General features: G+C 40.4%; 1 long non-coding RNA gene across 2 annotated transcripts in view; it reads right to left on the bottom strand.

The window, feature by feature from the left end:
* The window catches only part of LOC123372340, a 192,353-nt gene that overhangs the window by 80,809 nt on the left and 95,728 nt on the right, over positions 1–15,816 (bottom strand). The gene's annotated exons all lie outside the window — the stretch shown is intronic.

Here is a 15,816-nt window from a genome sequence, read left to right as displayed (position 1 = left end):
TCTGTTTAAAGTGATTGTCTAGAATATACTTTCCTGGTCAGTCTAAACACAGCAATTTATTTCTGCAAATGCACCATCATTCTTTGTAGCATTGGAGAAGGAATTGAGATCTTATGGGAAGATTGAAACTGTGTGAACCAAGATGGGGTAGATGTTTATATCAAGGTTACATGAAGGATTGTAACCTCCTATGGGGAATAAGCAACAGCACTCATTGGTCAGCCTTGAAAACAAGCAAGGAAAATGGCTACTTGGGAATCTGTTTTGAGGGGGAACCCAGTACCCCAGGCCAATTCTACAATTCATAGGCTGATTCGTTTCCTATTGCAGCAGTGAGAGTAGAGGTGACTGAATACTTAGGCATGTGCAACTGTAATTTATATTGCTGTGCATATAAATTATGATACAATCTTTAATTACATGATCACATTGTATTTTACCCACAGGACCCTTGCCTCATGTAGTGCACAGTGTGGGCCTGCTGTGTGGGGATGAATCAAGGATGTGTAGTGGAGGAGGCTTTTGTCCATAGGACCCTGCCTTCTTCTGTTTTTAGGATGAAAACTGAGAGTCTCCTTTACAGGACCCAAAGGCTGGCTCTTTTAACAAGGGGCTCATATGAGCCTCCTCCAGCTTGTCAGTGCAGCATCCTATCTTCACCATCAGCCTTCAATTGCCATAAACCAAGTTATTAAAAGAGGAGCAGGAGAATTAGGATCTGGGGGTCGAGTTTCCTCACATCTCTTGGTTTTCCAGAGCAGTCAGACTTTTCTGTGCTTGCCTTTTATGCTATATTTCTACCATGTTCCATTTTCTCTACGAAGCGGGGTAGGAATTTGCAGTAGAGCCCATTCAGGTGTGTGCATGCATGTGTGTATGTGTAATGGGCTCGTGAGTATTTTAAGACGAAAAAGTGACCGTGCACCTCCTAGTCGTTCATGTAAAGTGGCACAGTCAGTTACTAATTACTCTGTCACTAGGTGTAACTAATGCCCACCATGGCTGTTAGCTGCTGATTGCCTTCTGAGCCTCAATTCAATGTCATGTCAGGCAAAATTATTGTGGCAATGTAGCAAAACTAATTAGACAATGATGACCTCAGTGGTGGGCAGCTATCTTTGGTGTCAGCCTGGATATCTTTGGTTTTAAGAAAAAGACGACAAAGTGCAAATGTATTTACAGTTGCAAAAACCTTGGTGCTATCATCTTTTATTTATAAGGACATGTAATAATTACTATTTTATCAAACCATCCAAGTGAATTCACAGTTCTTGGCAGTTTTGTCACATACTGATTTGGTTTAACTGAGTGAGTATGTATTTGTGTGTGCGTATATGCATACGGGTCCTGATTCTTCTCTCACATTGTTTTCACACTGGTGTAAATTCATTGAGTTCAGCGCAGTTATTCTGGATTTACACTAGTGTGAGTAAGGTGAGCATGAGGTCCAATGTACAGATCGCATTTTTGAAACGGCAACCACCTTTTTCCGCAATTGCCGTTTGTACCTACAAAATGTACCTTGCATTTTGTGCCAGCAAGTCAATCACAGGAGAAAATCAGCTACTTACAGGTGCAAGTTCTCAAATTAGCACCCACGGTAAATGTTTTGTGGTCACAGAATGCATCCACAAAGAGAGGGGTTAGGGCTCATCTGTTTGAAAATGTGACCTTTTCTGTGTTTAGTACAAATGGCTCTGCTGCATTACTTGTTTGCAATGTTAATGTGAAAGCAATGTGAGGTTTTCATTTCAAAGCAGCTTCCTAATAAGGGAAGAGTGTTTCAATAAATGGCTTCCAGTACAAATCCAAATTATTATTATTATTATTATTATTGACTCTTTGTACTGTGCTAGCACAGTCTCCCCCCACATGAGATCATGGCCCCATTGTACTAGGTACTATGCATTATACTCATAGTGCAAATTATACAACCCCTTGCAGGCTTGCGTATTGCAATATGCTCTACATGGGGCTACAGTTTCAATCTGTTTAGAGATTAAAGTTAATACACAATGCATGAGCCTGCTTGATAAGTCACGAGTCCACTACACAAATGCTCTGGTATCTGCACAGGCTGCCTGCTGGTTTCCAGGTGGACCTTAAGCTGCTGGTTTTGACCTCTCAAACCCTGAAGGGCTTGAGACCTGCCTAATGGAGAGAGCCACTCCTTTCCTTGTGTGGCACAGCACTGTTGTGATCAACAGAAACTCTCAAGTGGAACCCCTTCACTTTAGAGCCTGCATGTTCATTTTCCTAGCCCTCCTAATGACTTTAACTAATCATAAGGAGACAGATAGTGACCTGATGCCCATGCCTCCATGAAGGGGAGTAAGGAGGTATAAGGGGCTTGCTCCCTGCATAGGCTACCCAGATTGTGGGTCACAGCAGGAAGAGGAGAGTTGCCTCCACAGGATAAATAGACAAGAAGAGGGCAGGTAGGCAGGAGTGGGCGGAGCCTGACTCTACCTATCTCAACTTGCTGCTGGTACAGTGGAGACAGCATGGAGGAATAAGTAATCTGAGCCACATATAGCTAACTCAGATTACTTCTCCAGTGGAGCAAAGAGAAAACCATAACCAGATTGTGACTGAGTCACATTCTGATCGCTGGTGTGCTCCCAGGGCAGTGCAACTGTGGGCTTACTCAGGGCTTGGGGCTAAGACACGATCTAGTCCATTATGATCAAACTCTATATACAACAGAAAATTATTCCAATGCTCGAAGATCTGTGGTTTCACATTTGCTGTGGAAACACCAAAAAGTGAAAGTCTACAGAGAGAGGATTTTTGCAGGAAATCTGCATATACAGGTACGCAGAACTTGACAAGAATAGATCAACACATTACTCCATGTTTAAATTTAAATTAAAATTAGTCAGCAGTGGTGATCATTTAAAATTAGAGAAGACAAACACAAGAGAAGGCAATGAAAAAGAAGACAGCCCCAGGGGAGGGTGTGCAGACATGTTGGGAGGGATTGCTGGAAGAAATGGATTTATAGGAGGATGTGATGGATGATGTGCTTGGCAGAATAGAGCAGGCCTAGGAAGCCATACAATAGCAAGTATAGAGCCAAGAATAGAAGGAGACAGGGGAGCAGCGAGGGAGAAGTGAAGGAAATGGAAGCAGAAGTGTCGGGAAATGAGAACAGAGATGTACAGGGGGTGGAGGCAGGTTTTAAAAACAGTTTTTGGAGGCAATGTCCCGGAGCTTGAATTCTTAGTGGTAATACACTGGAAGCCAATGGAGACATTCAAAGAGAGGGGAGACAGGACAATGCTTTCACTAGCTGCCTTTTGGAAAGGCTAGAGGAGAAAGAGCAGGATCACTCACTGTAGAGAAGGATCATCTGGAACGCCCAGGCAAAGCTGCCTTTTTCAGAAGTGATCACTCTTCTCTACTTCCCTATCTCTTACTGAGCTGGCTAGGATCAGAAGCACTAAAATGATTAAAAGGAAGGATTAAAAAGGAAGCTAACCTTCCCTGAGAGCAATGAATATTGCCTCATTTAAATTTCTTTATTCTGTCCATATTACAGACTTCATTTTGGGCAATTGTCCCACATTTTATAGGGTCAATATTCCACACTTGGTCTTCGGTGGAATGGAAAGCATGATGGGTGAAGAGATCAAATTCAAATGTAAGTTACCATAGGGACCTGTAACAATGTTAATGAAAACTTTTTATGATAAAAGCCTATAATTATAATACTTTAGTTTTCTGCATAAGTTATAAAGTTCTAATTTGCAAGAACTACTGTTCCATGTAGCAGGTCAAAAGTAGCTCTAATGCTAAGTGAAAATCAGCTTCTTGTACATGAGAACAATTTCCATAACACAGATGATTGCTGGAGACATGGTGCTTCAGTGGAAAAAGAGAATTTTTGAATTCCAATTGTAGCCTAACTCAGCCCAGAGTCGAGCAGTTTTAGCAATCATCTCAGTATCGATTGCATGACATAACACAGCTAAATGAAAACCCAGCTAATCTGTATATGTTTAAAGAGACATGGCCTCATGTAAATCTTTGTTTTAAAATTCTGTCTACAAAGCATAGAGTTTCTGCATTTCTCTTCTCTAATTTTTTATTAAAGACAATGGTATCCTTGGTTGTTGGGGTTATTTTGTTTGTTTGTTTTTTTAGAGAATGATGGTGGAAGACAGGGGAAAGGAGGATGAAGAGAAAGCCGAGACCAGAAAGGAGGCGAGCACGGGTGTTTTGGAAGGGGAGAGATAATAGCCTGTGTAACGTGGATGAGGGAGAGGAGTCTATGTGGGTGAATATAAGAAGGATAAAAGAACAGAGGTGTACATTATGGGTAGAAGTAGAGTGTTGAGAGCAGGAAGGAAATAAGCTGGAGGGAAGAAAGGGGAAAAGGATTAAACCTGAAGCAAAATCTTCTTATCACGTCCTTGGTGATGCTTGGGCAAACCCTATTAATGTTACGTATACAGTATTTAGTTGGCCACCTAACTTACATGGTGCAGTTTCAGTTCACTCATTGGCTGACATAAGCATGATACATTACTATCCCTTCCATCTGTAAAGAATTTCATTTCATTGTTAATCACAAAATGGAATAAAAGTATAGACACATTTCAAAGGTATATGCCCCAAATTATTTTTTTCTGCAACCATTCATCTCAAAAAGCCTTGCTTGTATCTATGTGCATGAAAAGCCCTTTAAAAGCTGAAAGGAAATAGTCAAAATATGAGTCATTATGATATATGAGTATATCAGGCCTATCTACTGTCATTTGGGAGACAGATAAAATAAAGTAATTACTACAGTAATTAATGAATCTCGAAAGGTTAGCAATGCAGCTCATTTCAGCTACACATACAAAAGTCTAAGAGTGGAATCCTTTGAAGTCAGTGGAAATTTTGCCATTGACTTTAGGGAGGTGTAGGATTTCATGCCAAAAGTCTAGGAATCTGAAATCAACCTAAATATTTTGTGAAATTAGGCTTCATTAAGAGGCTTCCAGTTGCTCTTGGTTTTGAAATATCACAAGATCATCAGCCTTTCTGCCTGTGAACCTGGCCAAACCCAGGAAGTGTAAAGAAGTATGACATTCTTTCTTTAAAGTACACGTTTGGTTTGAGTTTGGGGTGAAAGTTCAGCTTGGTCCTTACTTTATTTGGACCTCTTTCCTCTTTCCAGTGCGCTGAAGTGACGTAATACAGAATGGATGGCTTGTAAATATGTTGCTACTCTTTTTTGCACAGACTTTCAATTAATAACTATACCAAAATAAAATCTCTTCATTGACTTTGGATAGAGGAATGAGAAGGTAAAATCAATGGAACAATAAAAACCGCAATCTCTTTTCGTCACATTTTATGACCTCATCACAAAGGAGATCCTCAAGGTTATCATTCTTTGCATTACTCTGTTAATGGACTGAGCTTGATCATCCAATTCTATTGCATTACCTTTTGAACTAGTGTACTTTACTGTATAGCTCCATAATGGTCTGTTGTTGTTGTTGTTATAATGAAATCTATGAGTATGATCCCATTAGAGAGCTAGATAAAGCCTCTGCATCTGAGGTCAGTCTGGGGTCTGGATAGCAATCAGAATCCAGATTGTTGATACTAGACAGCCAATAGTCACATCTGAATTAATGCCAGTTGGCATCATGTGACAGAATACTGCATATCAGCACTGGCCCAAACAGTAAGTGGCTGATCATTTTATTAAGAGTTCATTTAAAAGGAAAGTGGAAAATGTGTCTACCAGTTACAAGATTCCATAAGATCTTGAGAATGAAGGAGCAGAAGCTGTGTGGAAGGAGTCCAAACTACCTTTGAATACAACTGAGAGTTTTGAGTAAAAACCAAGATCAGTCATTAGGGTTTTGTTGTTGTAGTTTTGCTTTTGTTTATGCTTGTGTGTACTACAGCCCTTCTTTTACTCAGTCACAGTAGCAAATATTATATTTAGACGTTTTATCAAATATAAATATTTAACTACTGACTTGATGGTTTGGTTTAGTCACACTTGAGGCAAGCTTGTTTTTTCCCCCTCCTGCGAGCTCAGTGTGGTAGAAGTATCCTAGAATCATTAGTGCCTTTTATACCATCTCCAGTGGAGTAAGGGAGCATCAGCTTAAGTTTGTATTTGTGTAAAACTAAAGTTGCATTGTTGAATCCCACTACTAGAACAGCACGCAAATTGGCCCACTACCAAACTGCACCACCTGTCTTTTTCTTCTATCTCAGTGCTTCTAATCAAATAGTCTGATTACTGAACTATGCCAGTGTGAGCGCTTTTAAAATGCACCCTTTAAATTGCCCAAGCGTCTGAGTTACGCCTCTATGATTTCCATTGACTGCAACAGGAAATACATTACTGCTTACTGTGCACCACTTAATAATGGGGGGCAAAGGGTTTCAGTCTTAATATATTGCAGAAAGTGGGTAAAGGAGAAAAAATTAGGACTTTCATCCCAGTCCTGCTCCCATGAATTCAATGGAAGTTTTGCCATTAATTTCAATGTGAGAAGGACAAGATCTTCAGAATGAATCTAACAATCACATTTCTAAGGACCATAAATAGAGAAACATCCACCAAAGCACCATGTTTTTTTCCTCCAGTTCCCACAGCAGTCATGGGAGTAGCAGCAGCAACATAATCTCTGTTGCCATTTTGTTTCACATCCAAATGTGAAAGTGCCCCAAGTTGGGCTTCCTAAAAATGTCTGGGCAGAAGCTAAGATTGGGCTGAATTTGTAACTAAAACGAGGTTCAGTTCAATGAGCTAAAATCTGTTGGCCAGATCCAGTTTTTCCAGTGCAAGGGATAAAATAATTTTTAAAAATCTTCTCCTTTGACCCAAATTTTGCCAGACTAACAGAATCATTCCCTCCCCCTCCAACACCACAAAGGCATTTCTATGCAATCACCATACATTTGGGGCTCCCAGATTTTGTGGGGGAATGCCTGGATTTTGGGGGGGGAAGCTGGAGAAAGAGCCATTCTTTACAACATCGTCTCCCTTCAAACCTGTGGGAATTTCCCAAATTGAGATGACACTGCCCACATTACCTTAAGCAGAATTCCACTATTCCCTTCTATAAGATTGGATTTGGGTCCAGATGTCCGTGGGAAACTAATGAGAGGACAACTCCTGAAGGAACTTCGCTGTCACAGGGGTGTGAGGAAAAGACCTTGTAGCTTGCAGGGTATTTGATCATTATGAAAACATACCAGTCTCCTATAATGCAATGGCAAATCAGTGATTTTGAAGGGCCATGGCTCTTGCCTGCTGCTGATCCCCAGATAATATGATACAGGAGGAACTTTGAGAGTTCAAATGTGTGGAATTTCCAGGCCCTCCTGCAGATTTTCCAGCAGATGGTAAAATATGGCCTCATATCAGACCAAACCCATTGGGCCTTCAAAGCATGGATTGAAAAAAATTCTATGGAGGACTGTACATTACCATCTCTTCTCCTGTGTCCCAAATGTCCTGGTTTCTTATGCCCCTCTTCCACAAAGTTTTCTGATGAGGTAGTGAGAGCTCATGAGCCTGCCTCTTTGCCAAATAAAATGTTAATCATATTCCTTACAGTTCATTTACTTGATTATTTGCAGCTACTGCATCAAATGGTTGAATTATGAAGAAATCTTCTAAAGGATTTAGTTCAAGTTGTGAACCCTGGGAATTGTTAACTTGCTTTAAAGTGGATCTCAGAATAAAACATATCAGCACTAGAGGGACAATCTGAAGAAATTAAGATAAATGAAGGAAGACATTAAGAAATTCAGAGAATTAAGGAATTCAATAAGGAGATTAAAAGATTCAGTTGGTGTCTCGGGATAAACAGTCCCTTATCAATAATCTTTCCCATCAGAAACCAGTTAGCCATTAACCAGTCAAGAATTTTCCTTGAGGGAATTCTGTAACAAACAATATTGATACAGAAATCGGCTAAAAAAACCTTTTTATTCAAAATGCAAATGGGAAAGAATGGCAGGATGAAATTTACTCTGAACCATATAGGAGCATGCTTAACTACAGCCTTACTTAATTTACAGGGAAAGCAATGCAGACTGTCTACAAAAAGAATGGACCAGGTCCACCAATATTTTTCAGACCAGCGTACAGCCATCAAATTGTAACAGCTTTCAGATGCTGCTAACGTACACCTGAATCAAACCAGCAGTCTTTCAGCGAGAAAGCCTCATGTCCCTTGAGCCATTCAGCCCCATAACTAATCCCATTATAAAATTAATTACATATAAGATATGTGTGTGGCTTGGTATGGAGGTTAACTGAACCTCAGTTCTTATTGCTCTACAGAAGCCACTTGTCAAATTTCACTGCTTAAAAAAAGGCTCCTACCACAAGCTGAGCAGCAACAACGATAAGCAACAGTAAAAGGCTGTGATATTCATAAACATATATTTTGTCCACTAGCAGCACTATTATCATCATTTCAATCTTCAAAGTATAATCACTCTCCAGTTGCCTCAAATTTAATATCAGAAACTCCTGTTACTAAATTGAAGAAATCAGTGCCATCTTCTCCTAAGCGGGGAAATTTATTCAATGTAATTTGATGTAAGATAGCTTTTGTACCCGTGGCCACTCTGCCCTCCCATATTAGAGTAATAACTGAATAAAATGAAATGCCAGAAGAAACTTTACAATAAAAATCTGCTTCCCTGACAAAGGTTGTAATGGTGAAAAAATGGAGAGAGTCTCTCACACACAACACACAAAGAGCAAACTAATGGATATTTGCAATCGTTCACATAGCTCCAAGAAAAGCAAAGCACAAAACACAAACCTCATCTTACTTTTAAATACAGTGGTATTTAGCAAGTATGCCCACGTAATATAGAGCATCATACAGATACTTGTGGTGGTTTGGTGAACCTGTATCTATGTATATATATAACTTATGAATTCCAGTTTAGTTTTATGAACACCCTGAACTTTTAGGCATTATGGCTGTTTTGCTGTAATTTTGCATCACACTTCTTCTGTCAAAGAGAGTTGTGCCTGGTGTCTGCCTCTGCGTGAGATGATCACTAAGGACCATCAACTGAATATGTTCTGCCGTAGCAGGACAATGGTTATGCTAAAGGGTGGTGGCCAAAGATGCAATAATCCAGTTTTTCAAGTCTGGACTCCAGGAGGGTGGTAACCAAGCAACAGACTACCTCACAGGGGACCTTGATCACCAGAGGGGAGAATTGAAGCTGATTAGGAGGGTCACATAGCAGAGAGCAAAAGACCATGTCTGCTCAGAGCAGCTTTTTATCACTGACCAGAACAAAGAAAAGGCTGTGCTAGAGGAGTGAGGTCCAGGAGTGGGGACGTGGGCCCTTGGAAGGACACTGACCCAAATCCCAAAGAACACTCAAGAGTGGTGAGGAAACTGAGGCAAAAGATTGAATTCCTGTGTTTCTTATTTTGTAGGGAACTGTATATCTCTTGTGCGGTCTAAAAGTAAAGAGTGATTGGTTTAGAAATCCGTGTGCAATGTCTGGGTCTGAATGACTTCAAGTATCATATGTCCTTGAAAGGTTAAAAGCGGGTACCTACTCGAGTGGAATTCTGGGGGGATGTGCTTAAACTGCTGGAGAGTCTTCGGGGGTTCAGCACTGACCTTGGGCCCTAGGGCAGATGGACAGTGGGGTCCCACTTTTAAGATGGAGAGTTTATGCTCAGGGCGTGAACCTAGTGGTCAAAGAAAGTCAGTGCCTGGAGACTACTCAGGTCCAGGAGAGTTTAAAGCACATGGATCCATCATGTGGGTCCAAACACAGCAGACTGGTGAGTGTTCAGTAGGGGGTTCTCAACCAGGGCTGTGACAATACAACAACAACAACTTCTTTAAAAGCCCTTCAAGTTCAGCTGAAGTCACTTAACTGTTAAAAATGACATTACGACATGCAGATTTATTCTCTCCTGTGGACTTTCATATGATTACTAAATGTCACCCCTGAAAACTCAGCCTGGATATGAGAATCAAGCTGGGTTCTTTATGCTTTTGGCATCATTACCAATAATAAAGATTATATGGTCAGAACTGAGCCAGAAGTGTTGTTGGTATGTGAACCAGAATGTAAAAAAGAAAGTGTGTGTAATTACACTGCAGTTACAGGGCAATTATGAAGTGTATCCCAAGTAGTTAATGCTCTAATTATGCAATTTTGTAATAAAGTATATTTATCAAAATATTCTGAGCAATTGCAGTGTATTAAATATTAGGCTACAGGGGTAATAAGTAATTCAGTCATATAATTAGCTTTCTAGCTATCTGTATTAGTGATAATTGCAAGAATTAAAATGAATAACCACAGTGCAATTGCACTCTCCCCTTCCTCCACTATACTATCTCTGGGCAGCCTCATCTGCTCCCATGACTTTAATTACCATATCTATGCTGATGACTCCCAGATCTCTCTGTGTTCCCCACCTGTCCTTCTCTATAAAGACTTGAATCTCTGGCTGTCTCTCTGACATCTCCTTCTGGACATCCCACTGCAAGTTCATAGTCAAGTTTTCAATCACCGAACTACTTTTAAATCTCTCCTTTTATACCCTCACACACACACACATCCCTTCCTTCTTCTCAGCTGGTAACACCACCATTCTCCCAGTTCCATAGCCTGCCGCCATGTTCTCCCCCCCATACAGATATGAGATTAGATTCTCAGCTCCAATGGAACTGTATTGATTTACAACAGCTAAGAATCTGGCCCATTGTCACTAAATCCAATTTATCTATCTTGGGTACTTATACACGCTATTATCTATTCTCTCCATTTTACTGGTGGGGAAATTAGATGTAGAACCCAAAAGGTATTTAAGTGCTTAACCCCCAATGATTTCAAAGGGAGTTAGACACACCTCTGAGGATCTGGGCCTAAGTGGTTTTTTCCAAGCTCACATAGGAATGCTGTGGTGGATCAAGTAGTCAAACCCAGGTTTCCTGGGTCCTAGGGTAGCACCCTAACCACTAAATCATGCTCACTGCTAGTTTTAGTTCTACAACATTGCTGTAACCTGCCTACTGTATGTTCTACCCAAACCCTTTGTTCAGGAGGTGATCACCTCATGCTTTGACTCCTGCATCTCCCTCCTCCCTTCTGAAACTCACCACTTCCCTCCCACGCAACCCCCCAATCCCCTCTGCAAACAGTCATCTTCTTGTCATGCAGCCACATTCAGGTGCTCCAGCAATCTCTCCACTGGCTCATTATTACCTCTCAGATCAAATTCCACCTTGGTCTGCATCTGTGGAAACCCCTCCCCACCCCCCTTAGCTCCTTACTATAAGTATGCGTTTGACTTGTTTCTATTGCTCCAAACCCTCTTCTCTCAGTCCACGGTGCTCATCTGGCTGCCTCTTTTCTGTCCTTTTCCTATGTCCACCTTCATGCCTTCTTTCTTGCTACCCTCTGTGGCCTTGTCTTCACTGCTAAATGGTCTGTTCTTACCTTGGAGTAACTAACCTTCACTGAGGTAAAAACACAGTGAAGACAAGGCACTTTAGTTTTATCATGAGATAAGATAGGCAAGGTGGGTGCTATACCTTCTCCTGGGGTTGACTTCATGTGGCTTACCATTGAGTAAAACTCAATTGCCTTGTCTTCACTGTCTTTTTACATCAGGATAGGTCATGCACATTAATTACCCCAAGGTTAAAAAACCAAACACCTATTTTAGCAGTGAAGACCGGCCCTGTAACTGGTACTCTCTTCCTGGCCCTGTTAAGCTCTCTCCTCTCTTCTAAGCTGCCTCTCAAAACTGACTTCTACAAGAGGGCTTATGAGCTGTATTCATATTAATAACTATGGAAATTGCCTATATGGAAAGTACAGCAATATTAGGAAAATATTTAATGCATGTTAACTGTCTTCAGTGTGATCTAGCTGTTACAAACAAGGAGGAGATCCAGGACCATGTGACCAGCCACCTCTCTGTGGACCACCAGCAACTGCTTCATGGTTCACTGATGATCCACAGACCACAGTGTTTGAACCGCAGCCTTAGACCCCAGTTCTGCAAGCACAGGTAGATGTCTTCACTCATAAGGAGCCCAAATGACATTAATGGGGCTCCATATAGTTGTGAGGGTATGCCCATGCAGATCAACTTGCAGGATCAGGACCTTAGCTCTAAGCCTTAAATCATCTCATAGGTATTATGTGGTTCTTGCTGCTGTTGATTAAAAGCAGTAAGGAACTCTTTTCTTTCATTTCTTTATTTCTGGGGACATAGTCTCAATTTGAACATGAGGTGCCATATAAGGATAATGTGAAAGATTTGTTCCCATAGTCATTTTGCCATAGCTCATAAAACACGTTGTTGATTCCAGAACAAATAAAGCTCTTTCCTTTCATCAGGGAGTACAAATAATGGAATTCTAAAAACTACAGGATAGAATCTATTTTTTTTATTCATTAACTTTGGAAAGGAGATGGTTTCTCATGCTGCTCTATTAACCACACCGGAACACTTGTTTTTGATTACCACCAAAGAAGTCACTACTGACACTATGTCATTGAACTACGTTCTATTCATTAATATGTTAAAACAATGGAGAATTTAAAAAAAACAACTAAAAGGAATATAAAATGTAGCCAACTCAAGTTTGCCTCAAAAATTTGATTGTCCATTTGACCCTTAAATAAAATAATGGCATAATATGAAAACTTATAAATCACTATGATTTCATTATTCTTAAATTCCTGCTTCTGAGACAGACAATTCCCAGCTATAGACATAGTAGACACTATTGGCAATATTTAATTCATGATATGGAGCCCAATGATGTTGTCAAGGGAATTCTCATTTCCTTTTTGTCTTGCTCCTGTACATGCACCTATATCCAGAAGAGAGGTACCCTGTGTACAACGTCAAGCAATATGTTGACAGATCAACAGGCACTGGTGATGGTGCATCTGATGATGACTGCTGGAGCCAGTTGACAGAAATAGAAATATCCAAAGGGACAAGTGTGATCAACACGTTAGCTGCTTTGCTGTTCACCAGAAGACAATGCTGGCTTCAAACAAAATCCTTTTGCATTGCTGGTCCAAAACAAGCATTGGGCTATGACGCTCACTGCAGTGGACATTAAGAATTTTTTCATTCATATGCACAGACATGTTTCTAAAACAAAGAAAAGTCATACCTCTGGAAACAATCTACCAGTACAATCCCAAGATTTCACATCTTGAAAGTGGAATTTGGCCATTTTATTCACCATAAATCAACATCAACAGTAATAAAGAATTTTTTTTTTAAAGTAAAGCTGCCTAAAGTAATGAAGGCTGATCAGCCTATGTATATTAATCAAATCTAAGGGGTTTTTATCACTCTGCAGGAATTTTCTCAAGACTTAATATTCTCTTATATAAGGAAAAAATTGGAAATGATGATTGGGAATGATTAAAATATATAATTGGAGGAAAATATTCATTTCAGCCATAAATGAAAATTGGCAATGAATGAGCAATGAATTTCTGCAAGTGCTTAGTGATGCTATTTAAGAGAGAACTATAGTTCAGATTAAAATATGCTGAAAGAGATTTAGGGTGGAAAAAAGACATGCAGGTATTTTAATTTCTAATTAGGTACTCTGAAACAGTGAGCAATTTCACTGAGGCTAAATTGTCCTTGCATCTTAAAGCTTTAAAGCCAGTTTAAACAGTCGAACAATTCTAATCATTTCACAAATGGAATCCACAGATTAAAGTGGAATTCTTTTAGACCACATAAAGGGACATATTCCTTTTAAGAAGACAGAAAGGCCATGTTCCTGAAAATTCCGGACAGTATCCACATTCAGGACATTACTTAAGCACATGCTTAAATTTCATTGAAGCCACTGGGACTAAAGCACAAGGTTAAAATTAAACATGTGCTTAAGTGCTGTCCTCATTACAAATGTATATAAGCATGTGTAGCATGGTCAACTCTAAGCATTCCAAAACTATGAAGCAACCCCTGATCCCCCAGAAAAAAAACCAAAACATGAGACTGTCTTAAAATCGTGAGATGAAAAGAAAATTGCATTGCTTTTTGCCTTCCATCTTGACTTTTATCTTTAGGGGGAATCTGCCTGTCCTCACTTTGCATGTGATCATTTCTCCTTCACAATTCACCAAGAAATACGTACGCAGAACTCAGGCTCCCTGTTCACTGTTCGCAGGGGACTCTACTTACCCACTTCTAGTTCTATCTCTTGGGGTGTGGAGACTGGCCCTCCTGTCCTTCTTCCTAGCTAGCCCGGATAGGAATGCAGACCATTCAAATTTTCCCTCCATGCACCTCCACAGTCTTCTATCCACCATCTTCTCTCTACAGTCACTTGCCCCTCATATTTCCCTCCCTTTCCCCTCACTGTCTCATTCTCCTCTCTACTGTCACATCTTTCTGCACCTCCTCAGTCTCCCCACATTTCTCTGCAGCCCCTCAGTCTACCTCTTGCCCCCCCATTTCCCAGGCCCCCCTCAGTCTGCCTTATGCTCTTCACAACCTCCTAGAGACCGACCGGTCCCCACAAGCAACCCAAATATTGTGAGACTCATGATAAAATTAGGAGAGCTGGCATCACTGCATGTACTTAAGTGTCTTCCAGAACCAGGACCTTATGTAAGTGCTTGAACGATGCCTCCTCCAGCAGGACTACTTACCCATTTAAAATTAAGCACATACATAATTGTGTGCAGGATTGGGGCCAAAAAGGTTTAGAAAATGTTAAACAGATAGTACAGCTTCTTGAATGTCCCTTGGGGATTAGGAGGCCTATGACTGCTAAATTAACTGGTAATATTCAGGGATGTAAGGACAAAGCAAAGGAATTAAATTTGCATTTATTCTTCACTGAAGTACACTTTTTTGTGTAAATGCTTTATGCTTTTTACATGTTTTGTTACCTGACTATTTTTAAGAAAAGCAATTAAAATGTTGAAATACCATTTATTATACAATAACAAGAACACAGTCAATCCGTGACAGGACCAGAAATAAAATTGGGTGGGGGGCCTCCTTGTCCCCTGAGATAATCACAAGACAAAACACTCCTTCTCTCTTGATATAGAGCTACAAATAAATATGTAGTCAAAATAATACAACACAACATTTTAAAAACATTTAGTTTCTAGACTTCATTTTCCCTTTTTCTCTGTTTAGTCGCCTTTCTGAGGGTTTACAATCTTATTCCTCCAAACTTAAAGCTTTTTGTTACCACATAAAAAGCAATCAACTGAGACTGTATGCTCCCCTCCAGAGAGAAAGCCTGCAGGAAAGGAAAAATTAACTCAGAATTCTCAGTGGCTTCAGGCTGTAGTGAATCTAAATAAAGAAACTCTTCCTTTCATGGACTGGGGTATGCAACAGTTCAGAGGAGGCACGGAGAACTCCACTCCCAAGTCCATGGATTTCCACAACCTGCTCCTTTAAACTGCCACCACCAACATAGCATCCCTAAATGACTGTCCCAGCCACAGTACGTATGGTGTGTGCATATGCAGATGGTTCTACTAAGCAGCATTAACCCAATCTATATATCTATGAGTCAGTGATTGGAACAAGTCATGCAACCTGCCCAACTCTCTTTCTCTCCCTCCATCCTCTGGAGTAACAGTTTCATAGTAACTGCGAAGCAACACCTCCACAGCCTCCACTTTCCACTTACACCGTTAAAGGGCCTTTCTACTACTCCTTGCTTCACACAGTTTGCCTCCAGGCCTCACATGGAAGGAGAACAGAGGACCACAAATACCCACAATTGTTGTTACCTATTTGAAATGTTACAGAAAATATTTCTAGGAGTCTCTCAG

The sequence above is a fragment of the Mauremys mutica genome, chromosome 6, assembly GCF_020497125.1.
Source record: "Mauremys mutica isolate MM-2020 ecotype Southern chromosome 6, ASM2049712v1, whole genome shotgun sequence".
Classification (NCBI taxonomy): domain Eukaryota; kingdom Metazoa; phylum Chordata; order Testudines; family Geoemydidae; genus Mauremys; species Mauremys mutica.
Note: the sequence above shows the minus strand (reverse complement) of the source record. Positions and strands in the feature narration are given on the sequence as shown.